This window comes from Camponotus vicinus, unplaced genomic scaffold (genome assembly GCF_025532165.1).
Source record: "Camponotus vicinus isolate PSW18456_S1 unplaced genomic scaffold, iyCamVici1.0 SCAF_5, whole genome shotgun sequence".
Taxonomy (NCBI): domain Eukaryota; kingdom Metazoa; phylum Arthropoda; class Insecta; order Hymenoptera; family Formicidae; genus Camponotus; species Camponotus vicinus.
In genome coordinates this window covers 2,308,065-2,321,224 of record NW_028141977.1, presented here as the reverse complement: position 1 = coordinate 2,321,224, position 13,160 = coordinate 2,308,065, and the positions used below count along the sequence as shown (strand labels likewise).

Here is a 13,160-nt window from a genome sequence, read left to right as displayed (position 1 = left end):
CGATTTTTAATTGAATTTTTAAATAATAATATAAGTAGAATAACGTAAGTATGCGATGTATAAAACAAGGAGTGCCTTTTTTTTATCTTTTCATTATGGACATTATTGTATCATGCAATACTCCTGTGGTTAAAAGTATAATTAATCTAGAACATAAGAAATATTGCTCCCATTAAAGATTAATTGCTCATTGTTATTTTATGAAAGATAAGTTTCCTGATATTTTTATTTTATATATAGTTATGAGATATTATATTTATATATTTAATAATTATAATATTTAATATCTATATTATTTAATATCTATATTATTTAATTATATTTTAATCTTTATATGTTTAATAATCAAAGAATATCAACGGAAGAAGGAGAGTATACATTCAAATTTTAAGTATGATTAAGTAAGCTATAAAAATGTCTTATACATTGTTAATAATTAAATTATTTTAAATATATAGATTTACTTTTCAACGTGAAAAATGACGTAATTAAGTTTTTAGTAGTTAAAGTTGCGAATATGAGGGTAGGCAATTTTATTTTAACTCCGAAGTGATATTCTTTGGTACTATAATGCATTTTAATAGAGCCTCTGTGTTCTTTTGCACATGCGCTTTTTCGGATTAAATTCGCTCGTGTGAAAGGCACATATGCCGCGTACATACAAATTACACCTGTGCGCACACGAAAATGTATGCCGCTCTTACATGAATAATTTATAATTATACACACGTAACATTAAATTAGACTGACCAAATAATTACGCGCTGTTAAATAATTCGTGCGTTGAATTTCCAAACAGATTCGATAGGTAATTCGAGGATGACAATTGAGATTTGATAGGTATGTAGTTTGAGGACGATGAATGAAATTTATATGAGTCTTCCAAAATATCGAGTTACACAAGCATATAAATAAATTAATGAGTAAATTTTGAATTCTTAATATGAACAAAGTAATAAATAAATTCTATAATAATTCTACTAATAATTAATTTTAGATTTAATTGTAATAAAAATTTAATAAATGTTAAAGGAAAATTCGTAAAAATTATAAAATCTTATATCTTCGAGTTATATAATATATATTATCAGTTTCTGTTATAAAAAATAATTTTTGTTGAGAAACCTGAAAGAAAATATGATTTTTAGTTTCCTTGAGAATACTTTGTATTCCTAAATTCTCGTCGTATTCTTTCATATTTTCCATTTTTTAATTTTTATTCATTTTGGAGCATTTGAAATTTGTTGATAATAAACTATCTAAACTGACATTTTTTAGAAAACTTGGACTTATTATACTCCTTAGAATTTTAAAAGTATGTGTTTTTATAGAAATATAATTCATGAGAAATGTAATTAGAATTAATTGCATTAAAATTAATATAAGTTTATATACAGGGTGAGCCATTTTAATTAACGCACGCAATTATTTCGGAAACAAAGCATTTTAGAGAAAAATGTTTCAGACAAAAGTTTTATGGTTTCGAGGGGGCCATAAGATGGTATCATTGGTTTGACCTTGAAGAGTTATTTGAAGGTCACATGAAGGTCACCTTCAATTTCTTAAATGGAACCTACTATTTGTCATTGCATATTCTTGTAGCTTATCTCGAGAGCTTTCCAAAACACTATAATTAAGTATCTTTTCGTTAAGTACTTTTTGAGTTATGATGCTTGAAATAATTTCTTAATTTTACATAAACCGTAAAATATCTTGTAAAATATTCATTTTTCGATTATCTTACCTTAATACTTTTACGTACAAAATAATGAGAGGAATCAACTGGTGTAAAGAAAACACATAGTTGTTTTGAAGAAAAAATATATAATTTGCAATTAACAATTCCATATTTTTTCTTAAAAACAACTATGTGTTTTCTTTACACCAATTGATTCCTCTCATTATTTTGTACATAAAAGTATTAAGATAAGATAATCGAAAAATGAATATTTTACAAGATATTTTACGGTTTATGTAAAATTAAGAAATTATTTCAAGCCTCATAACTCAAAAAAGTACTTAACGAAAAGGTACTTAATTATAGTGTTTTGGAAAGCTCTCGAGATAAGCTACAAGAATATGCAATGACAAATAGTAGGTTCCATTTAAGAAATTGAAGGTGACCTTCATGTGACCTTCAAATAACTCTTCAAGGTCAAACCAATGATACCATCTTATGGCCCCCTCGAAACCATAAAACTTTTGTCTGAAACATTTTTCTCTAAAATGCTTTGTTTCCGAAATAATTGCGTGCGTTAATTAAAATGGCTCACCCTGTATATTTAATTTTTAATATGCTAATATGGATAAAAAGAATATTATGTCGATAATTGTGTTTTTGTCGATACAATTTAATTGTCACGTGCAGAGATTATTTTGACATATCTTTGTCTGTGTATAATTTAAATTCATCGACGCTACATTAGCCTTTTAAGCTTTAATTTTAACACTTATATTAGTGAAAATATTGTCAAATTTATATAAAAACATTCTATCTCGTGCGGACTGCTATATGTCTATACGATTAGATGTACAGACATGGAGAGAAAAGCACACAATCTCTGATTAAAATTATATTTGACGTGATAAATCGATGTTCGAGCTAAGAAAAATTCCTACAAGAACATTCCAACGACTTGCGCAAGTCAACGTATAAGCGATTTAATCTTACCGCAACGGACAAGCAAGAAGGATGTCGACGGAATGTCTTTGAGGATACGCTATAGATAATTGGCACTTTTGCAGTGAAGATTGCACATTTCTGAATACTGCTTTCATGAATGCTCTTTTCATCTTTGCGCCAATCTTTTTCCTCTTTTTTTTCTTATTTAATCGCAACATTTCTCGATCAATATATGATCAACTTGCGGGGTTTAATATTCACAATTGAGTTGAAATTCAGTTCTTATTCTTACAGGAGAATATTCGATATTTCCTAGGAGATCTGGTAGAACATGAAATTTATCGCGAAGTTGCCTTGAGAATTCCGAAGCAGGGATTGAATGTGATGAATAAAAATTTCTCCTCGAGCGAAGCTACCAAAAGCTAACGAGTACGAAAAACGAGGAAAGTTATAGAATGTAACACGAAAAATTCACGATCATTTTAGAATATCCATCATCTTTTTACGTATATATGCATAGCTTATTAAAATAATTTAAATCAAAAGTATGATTTGAAAATAAATTTGATATTTTAATCTACAATTATTTGTGGAAAAGTATTTAATTTTTTAAAGATTTATCAATTAATATTTTATGTAACTATGATTTCAGAAAACTGCAAACACAAGAAGTATCTAAATGATTTTAATTTTCAATTAATTATATATATATATATACATTTTATATATATCTAGTTATGAAAATTATATTGATCTAATCTTTTATGAAAAATACATAGAGTACAATAAGTTAATTTAAATATAATTAATTTAATTTACCTTTGATGTGATAGATTTTTAGAATAGCTCTTTAAATTAGTCTATTATATGCATTCTGAGTGCATTAAAGAAAAAATTGACTCTTAATAAGCGTACAATATTAACTTTATTGATGTCATTTTAAAATTTCTCTGTAGTTCTTTTAAAAAAAAACAAATATATATTTTTATGATCTGAATAAAATAATATGAATAAAAAAGTAATCCTCCTGTCGTTTCTAGACAGCAACAAAGAAAAAAGAACACAACAATTAAACTGAAAAATGAAATGGGATTTTGAAATGGCGTAAAAACTTTTTATTATATTTTTAGATCTTAAATAAAAATATTTATATAGTTTTGTTTTTAATCTGATTTAATCTCGCATTATTTTACATAATGTTAGAAAAATGTAAAATTTGTAAAATTATGTAAAATTTTTTTTCGTTATCTCGACAATTTCAATGAAAGGATATATCTTATAAAACGTGTAAAGTTTGAAGTTACACACGATTTTTCAGCACATATTGTGCTTCACAACGTTTCACAATTCATGCGCTTACCTATGTAGATCGCAATTTGCATGTTACATCAGAACTATGTGAATTCTCGAAATTCTGGGGAAACAACGTTCGGTGGAATAATCGATTTACCGATATGCGTTTACTGATTTGTTACACGTGATTCACGTCTGCCTTTCAATCTGTGAGATTTGTCGAATATTGTTTACTTGAAATGTATATTTCACATATTTCAACAGAATAACTATAACCAATTTTTCAATTAAATTTAAGCATATAAAAGAAAAGTGAATATTATTGAAATAATAAGTATTTATTAATTTAACAATGATAAGTATTTTAGTTTAACTTTGCATTCATATTTTATGCATTCTATGTACAACATTTTTGTTTTTTTTAACTTCTAAGCTGTAGAATACACTATCTATCTTTTTGGTTTTAAATTATTGTATTGCACATCAGTCTTACATGAAATGTTATACTTCAATATCAATCAATCATGAATGTCGAAAATTTGAAATTATGTGCTCGTATTTTTCTTCTTATACCAATTTAATAGAATCTGTTATTCTGTTATATCCGGTAATTCCTGTCATATTTACGTTATGTCAGTACTAGTCTGAAACTTTGAATCGCGAAAAGGCTTCATCTTCTATAATTATATAATTTTTATGAAAATATTTTGATCATATCGGAATAAGATTTTCCATAATTATTACTTACATATTTTCTATTTCTAATTTTCATTCAGAGGAGAAACCTTGCTTTCAACTATGCTATAATTATACATATGTAAATCTAGACACGATTTGCATAGAAATTAAGCATGTGAATATGCTTCGTCGATCATTAATATGTCGAACTATTCCGCTAAATCGCGTTTATTGACGTACCTTTTCATCAGTTGCTCTGGAAGAGTTTTCAGGATATGTTGAATGTTTGATTTGCTTAGAATCCATCAATTTTACCCATTTTCCATCCTTCTGTTCTGCATAAAAGCAGGTAAATTAGCAGATTCAGCCGATCCATTGTAATCAACTTCAAATGACAATTCATGAGTTGTGTTCGAACGATGCCATTACATTATCACAATAATTGAATCTTCGCTCAATTCTAGCTTCGTATCGAGATTGTAGCGGATTTCGTAATTCGAAGGTCCATTATTGTCGGATTAGTGTATACTCCATTTGAATGTTAACTCACTATCTCCATTTTCGGCGAGATTACGATGAAAGAACGTCCTCATCGACACGCCTTCGTATAATGTAATGCCATTAAAACAATTCTACTCGAAACGTAACAGCGGTTTTATTTCAATGTGTAGAACAGATATTAGCATAAATGTATATTAAACGAACAATATTGAGTTTTATTTTTTAAATGCGATATGGGGATGTGAGGATTGTCTTTAACATTATGCATTATAATCGGTTTTATAATAATTAGTAAATTAGTTTGATTTAGATTATTTTATACTATTTTAAAAAAATGTAAGATATTATATAAAAATGTTTGCAAAGAACAATTAAGTCTCAAATAATTTAATGTATTAATAATAATTTAACTAAATTATATAACTTCATTTTTTTCTCTATTAATATATTTATTAATGTACAGTTTTAAAATGTGCATATAACATTTACGCATTTAATTTAAAAGAACGTTCAAAGAACTTATAAGTATATAAAATAGCTATAATCTACTTATGATATTGAAAATATTTAATATTAATGTAACATAATCATTGCAAAGCAACATCTATTCAAAAAAAGAGCGAGAGAGAGAGAAAAAATGAGTTTAACAAAATTTAAGTTTCTTAACAACTGAAAAAAATTTACAAACGATTTAATGATACTTGTATATCGAATGAGTATCAATAGCATTAATCAAATCTTAAATTAAAAATCGCCAAGCAATTTTATTATGAAACGACAAAAAATACCTAAGAAATTTCTTTTTTACTATATTCAAACTTATTAAGTATAATTTACTTTTTAAACTCGTTAAGCATAATTTTTGCTTCCGCTTTCGAAGCGTTCGAGAGATCGAATGCTTACAGCATCTCGTTTCGATCGCTCTTGGAATTTGTTGAGAGGTGGAATTAAATAACTCACTTTTTCTTTGTAAACGTAAACAGATCTGAGCGAGAAAATGAAATCCGTTTCTCCTATTGATTCGTCTAAGGTTACCCAAGCAACGTCACTCGATCTGTGAATTTAATCGTAAGATCGTTTTCTGCATTGCTTATTTTTCATCATAAATAAGGCTTTTTATATTTTAATTACTAGCAAAATTCTGCGAAAGTCAATCTGAAGAACACGAAGAAAATTTTAGGCAAAAATTATTTTTTTTATGATATTGGATTCGCTGGTTGTTTAAGGAAAAACAATTTCTCTATAAGAGCATAATTATGTTTCTCTTGATTATCTTGATTATCTCAATTACAAGTTTCGTTTTATTATATTAAAGATTTATAACAAATGTCGCATGTATTGTATAAGATATAATGAAAACAATATTACGCTTTGTTGTCATCATAATTTTTAATAATATCGGTACAAAGGAATAAAAATTTTCTTTTTCCTTTATAAAATTAATTAATTATTACTAAAAATGGAATGTGTGAGAAAAGAGAATGCAATATTTTTATTATATATTTCTTGGTTTCGAGATATAATATTAAATTTTTTAACAAAATAAAATACTTAATTTAGTAAGTTTTGCGGAAAAAAAACTCGAATTCTAGATATTAGTTCACTCTTTTTTATGCATGCTAAAGGAGAGACATGCAAAGAAAATTACTTGCATGATCTAAACAGTTATAGACCAAAGGTACCATTCTTAATCATCCATAAAGATTCTGTACGAATTACAGCGTATGTTCAGGGCTTATCTTAGTTTTTTATAATCAAAATGATGACATGCTGCCTTGATTAAGAAAATGATTTCACGCTACAGAAATGAAAGAGTTATTTTATACATGACAAAAATTATCAAAACATTTACGTAGCATGATAAAAATGAAACGTAAAACAAATCAAAATATTTAGACATAATACAAACTTTAAAGAACTAGATTTATGCTAATTCAACAAACAAAATAAATGTAAACAATATAACTTCCGTTTCAATCATTTAGACTCAGCGTGTGATGTCAATCTAAATCCTTTGAACTTAAAATTTTTTTGACAAAAATTCAATATTTCTTTAAATCCTAAAAATGCTAGAAAAATGAGAGTTAATTAAATGTCATATTCTTTTTCCTTATAAAATAAAAATTAATCAGAATTTTTTAGAGGGGAAAATATTTTTCATGTTTATCAGAGAAATAAACATCTTTCCGCGCATAGTAGAACATTTTAATTATTGGAAAAAACATTTAATACAAAACACACAAATATAAAGCGCGAAAATGTTACAAGTAGATAAATCAACATCTTCGCGAAAATACCTTTTCATTAAAGGTTGTAGTTGCTGTTATCATTGCGCTACAATATCTCGGACTTTAATTTGATACCACGGTTTCGAGCACTCAAGCACGTCGTTACCGTGATGCTTTTTCCATGACAGAGGCGGGATTAAATAAAAAGTTTCGCAATTAATCGGATATTTTCTATCTCTACGATTTCGCCGAACGCAAAATTAGTAAATACGCATTAGACGATGTAATCAAGTAGATAATAATGTTACGAAGAATCGTATCATAATTATATTCGACATTAACACGCGCGATCGAATTTGATTCATCTACATTTCTACATCACAGCAATGGAAGAACGCCATTTGCAGGCTCTTAATGAGGTTTTCGCTTTAAACTATTAAAGTCTAGTTAACAGTTGGTTCGTGTTCGTTATCAGCATACCACAAGAGGCGGAAGGATACTCAGGTATTATCTTCCCATTAGACATATTAGGTAACGGAAGGATAAAATTAGATGTATGATTTATCATATTCATAAACTTTGCTATTTCATTACATATTTCGTGGTATTGTATAAAAAAGAATTATTTACTGTGTTCTTGCGATGCACCTAACGCAAGGTCAACATATTTTTTTATTGTAACTTGTCAAATCAAGTATGTTATAGCCAAGTAAAATATTTTCCAGCTGATTTTGAAAAGTTAATTTTACGCGTTAATTACTCCTCTAATTGTTAATTATATGTAGAACTATCGCCAGGTCTCTTTTTTTCTCCAATGATAAATCCAGAAGATTAGTTAGCTTTCTCTCTGAATTTTCAGACTGAATTATCAGATTCATGAACCTTGTTAAAAACGTTCGATTTATTATTGGTGACATATGTACGTTTTGCCGCAAAGTGGATCTCATTTACTTCGTGTTCTAAAACCAACGTTCCCTCTCCGTTGCAATCTAACCAATTCGAGGTAGCCTGCAGAAAATTGGGCATACCCTTTTCAAGATATATATGGCAGGAAATAGATGACCAGAACTAATTTTCAGGGTTCTTAAAGTACGGCTACTTTTAGTGGCTTCTGACTCTTTCGCTAGTCATTTTCTTTTGAAAGGCAACATAAAGTTAAAGGCAAGATAAAGTTGTCGACATTGTCCACACATATTAAACTTGGTCATTATTTATAATAGGGGAGACCGGGGACAAAAGTAACAGCGTCATGAAAGTAACAAGCCTTCTACTAAACTACACAATATGTTGAATAATTTGTACTATATAGTCAACGCGTACGCCCCGATTCTCTTCCTTTTCAGCTAGTTGTTGTAGAACGATCGCGCCGGTTGCATATGCAGGAGTGAAATTAGTGTATTTGCATTATTCACCTAAGTATTTCTTGTTTTAGTTTTTTTGTATCTATGCCTAATTAAAATGTATATATTGACGTAATTATTTGCCGGTGTATTCTTCTAAAATGTATTCATAAGTTTTTATAGTTGATTTGGTTAAGTCTTGCATCATATTTAGGTTATAATGCTTTTATTCTAAAAAATGTGTTTGGGGACGAAAGTAACACGACACTCTGTGGACGAAAGTAACATGTTTCAATGCTTAAAGTATAAGGGCTGGTCCCATAATAACTGTGAATCGCCAAAGGCGATTCTTATTACATATGCCATAATTGTGATTCGGAATAGATACCAATCTCTTTTGTATAAGTAGTTATTATACAATTTTTACACTATTATTTAGAATTAAACTATTATTTAGACTTAAAAAAGTACAAAACTGGTGTGATATTAAGTATAATTATTTTATGATATTACTTATAATTATTTTGCTTAACGAAGGTTATTTCTTTTAAGTTTTTCAAAGATGATAAAAATAAATATTTATTTTATTTTTTTATTTTAATATAATATAATACAAATTTATAATAAAAGTTATCTTGCTTAATAAAAGATTATAATAAAAGTTGCCTTAAATTGAAAAAAGGCATATTTATTTTATTTTCCCGAAAATAAGAACTGTTACTTTCATCCCCAGACTATGTTCCCGGCCCCCAGGACAAAAGTAACAATCAACGTACTTGCGAAAAACTATAATAACTCTTTAAATATTTATCATTTGAGATTGAAACATAGGTATAATAATAGAGCAATAAATGGAGTTTTTTAACATATAATTTTTTTTTATATCTCTAACGATAATTAATTAGTGACCTATAATACAAAAAATGTTACTTTTGTCCCCGGTCTCCCCTACTTAGTTAATGCAGAATTTTTATCCTATCTAGAAAATATAAAATAATGATATAATCATGTTATTATAATATTAATTATGTGTCGTAATCTTATAAATGAATTGCTGGATAGATAATTGAAGGATAATAATAACATATAATTGTTTAATATATTGCGCATGGAAAGAGAATTTACTTTTAATCATTTATAATTTAACAATTAATGTTTTGGAGCAGTGTTTTTTTAAGCATTTTATGTATCTGGGGAAAGAAATTATATATATTTTTATACAGAAATTTTATAAAATGACTTTTTTATTACATTTTATTTATGTATGTTCTTGTAATTTATCAGAACTATTTAAAATTAAGATAATTAATATTATATATACATAAAATATTATATACATTGTTCAAAGTTAATAATTTAATTAAATTTTTTGTTTACGTTCCTCTTTTATCATATATCAAATATTATGATATACTCGGAAAATTATTTTTTAACGAGAATTATTTTCTCGAAATGTAATGTAATTTTACATGATAAATGTATAAATGTAAAACACATTGATATTAAAGAAGGATTGGATAGAATTTATCATTTATGCTGAATTCATGCAAAACAAGATATCGAATTTTTGTAAAATATTTTGTATCGATAATACATTTTTATTATATTGGATATCTTGAATATCACTCGATAAATTAATAAATATAAATTATATAAAATATACGATTTTATATGCACGCGATATATGTGATATTTTAAAGAGCGCGAAATGAAAAACTAATGATAAGAAAATCCATAGTTGATTATATAATTTTTTTATATTATACATAAAATTAATATAATTTCTAGATTATATAATTTTTCCGAAATTGCTCGATTTAGTGAAGTCTACAAATTCCTTTGATGACGAATCTCTCATGCACGAAGAGCTTTGCAGCCTCTTACTATTGCCTGCAACTGTTACGATAACAATATGAAAGGCCAGTGTTTGCTACTTTGGTCACGCTGTAGTAGAAATTTCAGTCGGAGGATATACAAATGGAATTCGACGTAATTCTACTTAAATTATAATCTTTAAATAGGGAAAGAGATTGTGTAAAAACACATGAATAATTTTAAAATTTATTAATGCTTATTAAACATTTATTTCTAAAAATATTTTATATAAAATATTTCATATGTAACATGTGATATGTTTAAAAAGAAAACAACTTTCTTGAACTTAAATTGTCAGAAATCATAACGGTTAAATGTTTAGATTGCAATTTCCGTCATTTAATCGCTATATTATAGAATTAATTTCTGAAGCTTTCCTTAAAGAGTAGTTCCTTAGATCCCTGCAGTCGCGATCGATATGTCAGTATGATCGACTACAATTTCCTTGAACGAATTAGTTTCTTTGGCAATCTCTCAGTCTTGAAATGAGTTTGTGTAACAGAGTGCGTTCTACAGAGTACGTGAGTTTATATTTTCCAAAATATTGCGTGTCATTCTATTTATGTGAATACAATTTTCGCGCTGAATCGTTATATATAATTGTTTTTGAACTTAATTTAACAACGTAACTAAAAAACATGAAATGCCCTTTGAATTGTTCTTAATCAATATAATCAATTATAATTTTCAATCATAATCACCAATTATAATCAATTATAATTTCCAAACAAGTTACTGAATAATAGAAAATTCCATGAGATTAAATTTGCTAAAATTGTTATACAACTTAATTGATTAGTGATAAAACAATACAGCATTAGAGGAGTTTTACAATTCACAAATCTGATATTTTAATCTACGGTCAACTATAAACATTCTCTAAATTTTTCCGGTTTTATGAAGAGCAATAAGTCATATTTATTCATAAAATGAAATGAAGGAAACGTTTGATTTTTCTATGATACGCATATGTCGTTTTTATTAAATTAGGCATTATGATTAAATGTGATCCTTCACCATCCTCTTTAGGTATGTACTCAAATTGCACTATATCATTCTAACTGCATCTGAACTATCTGCTCTTTGATGTAGATAGCTACTTGTGTCTGTGCTAAGTGCATCGCGTAGAAATTGCATTGGCAGTCGAGCTGATATTTGAAATATCTGCCACATCAATTTGAAAAGATATTTATTAGAGTATAAATGCAATGTTTTTAATTCAGGTCGCATTATTTTTGCGCCACTTTATCGATTTGAGTCTTGAGAGACATTGATTATATTATTTTATCGTTTATTTTAGTCGATTACTTCGGTAAATATTATCTCTCTATTATTACGGAATATATGTTCGATTAAATTGCGTGTTTTAGATAGGACAGTCATTTCCAGGCCACTAAAGAAAACAAGAAATTCACGGCGTTTAAACAGAGATGTTTCTTTTTTACTTATCAAACATCGTTATTTTAAATTAAAAGTAGAATTAATTTATATATACTACTAGAGTATAAATATATATATTACTAATAAAATTTGTTAGTTTTAAATATCTATATTTTTCACAAATAATAATTTTATAAACTTTTTCAATTATTTTATATTCTTTTATTAAAATAAATATTATATTTTATAAACTCTACTTAAACTATTTATTAAAATTAAAGAGAGATTATAGTAAATATATAATTACTAACTAATCTAAAATTATAGTTTAAATTATTAAACTATATTTAATTTTGATTGAATAACATATTTTAATAAATAGCAAATATATGTGATTACTATAGACAAATAATATAATAATTTACATTACTTTTATTTTTATTTAGTCAATATTTAAGAGAAAAAATAAATTATTTTTTTAAACACATATTTCAATAATTACAAGAATATTTATAAGATTGATATCTTCATTTTATTAAATATGCTAATGCTTTATTTAAAATAATATTATTATTCTTCATTGCAGTTATCTTTTGATCAGAATTATCATTTTAGATTATTAGTTTATGTAATCAACAAAAAATAGCATGAACATTTGAAATACAAGGAAGTTGTATTATTCATAACATCGATCGTCGTGGATACGACAAGTGGACCAAAAGGAAAAGCATATCTTTTTGACGGAAATATATGGAAATCGACTTGACCAACCCTTAGAGGATATCGCTGCGACTTTATCTACTTAATTATTCTTGGGGCCACTCTCTAGAAAAAGTAAAACTAGTCAATTACCTTGACGGGAACTAGGGAACAAGAGAAAACTGGAGAAATCGAAAAAAGAGAGATATTTTATACACATTTACAAGAAAAAATTCGAATTTGCATATTTCCGACCGTGTTTTTATTTAACGACTCGATTGAGAATAACGCGGTGTGAATCATCGCTATTATTACGTCGGCGCGCGACACCGAGGTGACTTCTTCGGGGGAAGCGCCTGAATTCGGCGTGCTAGAACAATCCAAAGTGCTAAGTGTGAAACGATCGGCAGGTACTGTGCACAGTTTAAAAACAGAGTGTATTGTACTTGTTGCACGAAATGTCTTAATTGTATAAGTGCTGATGTTTCACATCAACGTAGCATGCGATCGAATATAATAATTAACTAATCAAACAGATGACAT

General features: G+C 27.2%; 1 protein-coding gene across 13 annotated transcripts in view; it reads left to right on the top strand.

The window, feature by feature from the left end:
* The window catches only part of Slo2 (slowpoke 2), a 167,408-nt gene that overhangs the window by 48,768 nt on the left and 105,480 nt on the right, over window positions 1-13,160 (top strand). For 2 of the 13 annotated variants that reach the window (XM_083100979.1, XM_083100968.1), the window contains exon 1: window positions 12,687-13,027. The exons of the other annotated variants lie outside the window; for them this stretch is intronic. The gene's annotated coding sequence lies outside the window, so the exon portion shown is untranslated. Of the gene's footprint in view, window positions 1-12,686; window positions 13,028-13,160 lie in introns of those variants that run through there. 13 annotated transcript variants of the gene reach the window in all.